Source organism: Limulus polyphemus, unplaced genomic scaffold (assembly GCF_000517525.1).
Source record: "Limulus polyphemus unplaced genomic scaffold, Limulus_polyphemus-2.1.2 Scaffold5245, whole genome shotgun sequence".
NCBI lineage: Eukaryota > Metazoa > Arthropoda > Merostomata > Xiphosura > Limulidae > Limulus > Limulus polyphemus.
The window spans coordinates 69,238-75,504 of record NW_013670855.1 but is presented as its reverse complement, the minus strand read 5'-3'; positions in this window follow the sequence as shown (position 1 = coordinate 75,504).

Genomic DNA, 6,267 nt, shown 5'->3' with positions numbered 1-6,267 from the left:
TATTTACATTATTCAACCCTCATGTATGTACTTCCGTTATTAACCCTGATGTATATATATATATATTTACATTATTCAACCCTCATGTATGTACTTCCGTTATTAACCTTGATATATATATATATATTTACATTATTCAACCCTCGTGTATCTATTTACGTTATTCAACCCTGATGTATATATATATTTACATTATTCAACCCTCGTGTATCTATTTACGTTATTCAACACTGATGTATATATATATATACATTATTCAACCCTCATGTATATTTTAGTACCACAAGAAGGATCAACGATTCTTTGTGACGACAAACTTTGGACATTTTTTGGGACATAAATGTTTGTCTCAGTTCTGTGGTGGAAATTCTACTCAGTAAAATTTACAAAATGTAAATAAAAGTAACTGTAAATAATTTTTGGAACGTTTTTTGGATAAGTTCAAAAGCTTAGTCATAGTTGTTTGTTACAAACTTGGGCTAATATGTATTAAAACAAAGGTATATAAGAGTCAGCCCTACAAACCTGGGCTAATATGTATGATCCCGGTCAGTCAGAAACCCACCCATAATTACAGGGTTTTTCGCCGGAAAATATTTAAATTTCAGAATAATGTTTTTTGCGCGTAAAAATATCATAATAACCGAATAACACTGTCGTATATCAAAAATTCAGCTGTTTCGAAATCAGTTTTCCATTTTAGCTCGGGACAGGTATGACCGAAGTTACGAGAAGGCCAGGACCACGTGAAGAACATAAATACATAAATAAAGAAAGCTGTGAAATGTGTTTACATTGTGATCCTCCAGCTACACCTACAGCAAAACTATGCCATGTTATCCCCCAAGGTTGACGTGGAGTAGTGGAAAAGATCCAAAGGCCAGTAAGAAAGAGAAGGATGTCCAGATGATCAGCGCTAATCGAGAGAGGCTCAATGATGGATAAGATGGCAGCTCAGATGATGAATCGTTCTCTAATGATAGAATAGATTCTTCCGGTAGTTCATTAACCAATCTTGACAAATTGAAGATAATTTGTGTGATCATGAACATTGAGCAGATCCCACTCAATGATTTCCCAAAGAATGGTATCAAAAGAGAAAAACTGGTTGAGTCTGTGAGAACACGATTGAGAACCTTACAAGTGTGTCGTCTTGTACGTAATAGAATTCTGAAGTTAGTATGTCCATCTGATCCAGAAATGTGGCAGGGATTGCTTGAAGATCCAAAACTGATGGAAATGTGTGTGCCGAAGAGAATGATTCGTTACAAGATTTGGACATTGAGATTGAAGAGGTACTAAAAGAAAACCAGAAACATGATGACAAAACCTTGTCGAAACGTTGTAAATTTGCTGTTATGTTAAACTTATATTAAAGTTTTTCTTCATTACCCATTCAAGCCATCTCCAGCCATTATTAGAAACATGTTTATTCTCACTAATTATACATTGAAATTGATCAATAACATCATTGGAACTAAAATAACTTCAATATTCCGGATCTTTCCTTTGATTTTCTGGGAAGTCGGGAGGTAGCCGATCGTTTTCACCTATTTCTCCGCGACCAGAGAGGATTTTTAGATTCTGAAAGTTGCTCTCGCCTTCTTAGACCATTCCGCACATATGGCGCACTTTCCCCATTTATTTTTGATACGTTTTTAAAAAGTGCGCACGGCAGCCCCAAGGGTGGGTTTCTCACTGACTGGGATCGTAAGAGTCAGTCAGTCGTTTTACTTGTTAGTTGTATCAAGTTAAGATTATTCAGGGTATATTATCTTACTTTAGAAATATTCTGAAGATTTTAACTGTACTTTAAGTTACTTTACAAGGAAGACACATTCAAAATTATTAGAGAAAACTTATTTCATCTAAAACCCTTAGAACATCCAGCTTTGTGATGTTTTTAATAGGCAAATCAACTAGCACGTTCTAATTTAAAAAAAAAAAACGTGCTTCACGCTACTCAGACACGTGAAGGTGAATGCGAACAGGGTGATGGAACTGGTTTGCTGATCCATTGACGTCATACATAAGAAGATTAATCTATGATATAAAGTATCATTGATCGATTGGATATTCTTAGAAACTGGAGAGCACATTTTGTAGACAGACTTGAGTGTTTCCTTCCATCACCAACACGATGGAAACTGTTGCATTAAGGACCGGTAGCAGGAATCAGTCCACTGAATAATCCAGTCTTATCAGTATAAGCGTTTTCCTTAGAACCATAAGCAAGTCAGGGTTTATGTAATATCACGAATGACTTCGCCCAACTAACTGGATAATGCTTGTATCAGAATAAGTGTCGCGTTATTCGAAAGCTTTTAAAGGTAATATGCCACACCCACATTCTCCTTACGTCTCCATGACGTTCACTAGTTCTCATCTTCTGCAGAGGAACTGAGCAAGTAACGTGTTTATGTGACACGTTCTAAGAGGTTTCTTTTATGTGACAAGCTCTGTGAGTGCAAAATTGTTCAAAACAACAAAACTTATCTATACATAATAAAACATGATTTGTAGTCTGTGATATATAAACAACAGAACATATCTATACACAATAAAACATGATTTGTAGTCTATGATATATATAAACAACAGAACATATCTATACACAACAACACATGATTTGTAGTATATGATATATAAACAACAGAACATATCTATACACAATAAAACATGATTTGTAGTCTATGATATATATAAACAACAGAACATATCTATACACAATAAAACATGATTTGTAGTATATGATATATATAAACAACAGAACATATCTATACACAATAACACATGATTTGTAGTCTATGATATATATAAACAACAGAACATATCTATACACAATAAAACATGATTTGTAGTATATGATATATATAAACAACAGAACATATCTATACACACTAACACATGATTTGTAGTTTATGATATATATAAACAACAGAACATATCTATACACAATAACACATGATTTGTAGTCTATGATATATATAAACAACAGAACATATTTATACACAATAAAACATGATTTGTAGTCTATGATATATATAAACAACAGAACACATCTATACACAATAACACATGATTTGTAGTCAACAAATATATAAACAGATATATATAAACAACAGAATATATCTATACACACTAACACATGCTTTGTAGTCTATGATATATAAACAACAGAACATATCTATACACAATAACACATGCTTTGTAGTCCTAGAGTTCTTAACCAGTCTACTAAACAAGACCGAGAGTTCTTGACCAGTCTACTAAACAAGGCCTAGAGTTCCTGACCAGTCTACTAAACAAGACCTAGAGTTTCTAACCAGTCTACTAAACAAGACCTAGAGTTCATGACCAGTCTACTAAACAAGATCTACAGTTCTTAACCAGTCTACTAAACAAGGCCTAGAGTTCTTGACCAGTCTACTAAATAAGACCTATAGTTCTTGACCAGTCTACTAAACAGAGCCTAGATTTCTTGACCAGACTACTGAACAAAGCCTAGACTGTATATAGTTCTTATTCAGTTAACTAGATTTGGTTTCTAGATGACTTTCTGCTTTGTAACAGAGATGATCCTTATAAAGAAGATTCTGTTTAGCAACTAATATATGTCATGTCATTTCGGAAGAAAGTGAGGCTAGAAGTTTTCTGAAGAAAACAAATTATCTTTGGTGGACTTGTTTCGAGTGATAATATGGGGAAGGATATTCTTTCTTCGGCGACTATTTTCAAAACAGCTGGTAAGAAGCTTCATGATAGAAAAAGTCAGAATCTTGCCAGCTTTGGGTGAAAGATAAACAGAGGGGATTATAGTCTGGTTCTGGGCTTTTAGGAATAATATGTGCTGGCAGGAGAAAACATCAATAAGCCCGTAACGATATATGACAAGTTCTTAAAAAGAAGATCAATGTTGAAGGAATTGACTAACCTGGACAATAAAATGCTTTTGACGATATTTCACGTGTTATTTAAAATAAAATTTAGACTGGAGGAACTGAGTAGTCTGGACAACAAAATGCTCTTGATGATATTTCACGTGTTATTAAAAATAAAATTCAGACTGGAGGAACTGACTAGTCTGGTCAACAAAATGCTCTTGATGATATTTCACGTGTTATTTAAAATAAAATTCAGACTGGAGGAACTGAGTAGTCTGGTCAACAAAATGCTCTTGATGATATTTCACGTGTTATTAAAAATAAAATTCAGACTGGAGGAACTGACTAGTCTGGACAAAAGAAGGCCCTTGACGATATTTCACGTGTTATTTAAAATAAAATTCAGACTGAAGGAACTGAGTAGTCTGGAATAGTCTGAAAATATTAATTAATTATTTCGTGAATATTAAAGCTAGGAATTTGAAAAGTCTTCTCCAAGTTGTCATATATTCTCACCATTCGTCGAAGTTCGTTAAACTCTACACTAAGAATCAATTCTTAAGCTTTTGTTCAACAACACTTCAGTTTGTTATTGATTTATTTATTAAATAAACAAAACTCACTATCGCTGGTAATTGTTTGCTGATTATTCCTGTTTGTCGTGACTAGTCATGTTTTCCTTGTTGGTTATTTCTGTTTGTCGTGACTGGTTATGTTTTTACTTGTTGGTTATTTTCGTTTGTCGTGACTGGTCATGTTTTCACTTATTGATTATTTTTGTTTGCCGTGACTGGTCATGTTTTCCTTGCTGGTTCTTTTTGTTTGTCGTGACTGGTCATGTTTTTAATTGTTGATTATTTCTGTTTGTCGTGACTAGTCATGTTTTCCTTGTTGGTTATTTCTGTTTGTCGTGACTAGTCATGTTTTCCTTGTTGTTATTTCTGTTTGTCGTGACTGGTCATGTTTTTACTTGTTGGTTCTTTTCGTTTGTCGTGACTAGTCATGTTTTCCTTGTTGGTTATTTTTGTTTGCCGTGACTGGTCATGTTTTCCTTGCTGGTTCTTTTTGTTTGTCGTGACTGGTCATGTTCTCCTTGTTGGTTATTTTCTGTTTGTCGTGACTGGTCATGTTTTTACGAGCTATTCTTTGTGTTTCTCCATACATCTGTGAATGTTTATACAGGTCTATGATAGAAGAAGTATACACTACTATTTACGTTTCAAGGGAATATGAAAGATTCAATACATTACAGGACTTCCCAGATCTTAGCCTAAAAAAAAGTTTCATTATTGTTTACAGTTTCACGAGACCCAAAAAAGAACTAATTACATATGATTGTAGTGTAAAATCCCATGAATCAGGTAAACAACAAACTCAGGTTACGACGTCATTAGATATTCTACTATTTACTGTACAACTGTTATCCTCTCATCACTCAGCATAGGTTACTGCTAGAGGTGGTGTAATGGAGTGGGAACGCTCTCGTAGCAAGGTTTGGTTATTTACTACCTTCAGAAAAACATTCAGTAATACCTGAACATTTACTAATCTTGTAGACCACTACATAACATTGATTTTTGTCCCCCTGAAGTCACCCGCCACTGTCGCGTTCGTTTTTTACACGTAAATATATCCATTCATCCATCTCCCTCACAATCGTTAGTTTTCACGAGGTATATATCTGTTCAATGTCCAAAGAGACACTAAGGGCTTATAACGCTAAAATTTGAGTTTCCATAGTCGCGTTGGGAGAACACAGATAGCTGGTTTCTTGTGTAACTTTGTGATTTACAATAGAACGAACAAACACTTGTTTATACACACTAGCCGTCCTTACCCGGCGTTATCCGGGTATTACCTGAACAGAGGGCCGATATATTTTAGCTATTTATTTTGCTTTTCATGTAACAATACATGTCAAATGCTTAAATGTACTAATACTGAAAAGAAAGACATACTGTTTTCAAGCATTCTATGAATATGAAATTAATACGAACAAACACTTAAATATAATAATTTCCGCCAATAATATGAATTCTAACACTTTTAAATATAATCATTTCCGCCAATAATATGAATTCTAACACTTCTAAATATAATCATTTCCGCCAATAATATGAATTCTAACACTTTTAAATATAATAATTTCCGCCAATAATATGAATTCTAACACTTTTAAATATAATCATTTCAGCCAATAATATGTATTCTAACACTTTTAAATATAATCATTTCCGCCAATAATATGAATTCTAACACTTTTAAATATAATCATTTCCACCAATAATATGAATTCTAACACTTTTAAATATAATCATTTCCGCCAATAATATGAATTCTAACACTATTTGACGTGTTTTTTTGTTTTTTTTAAACCTGTTGG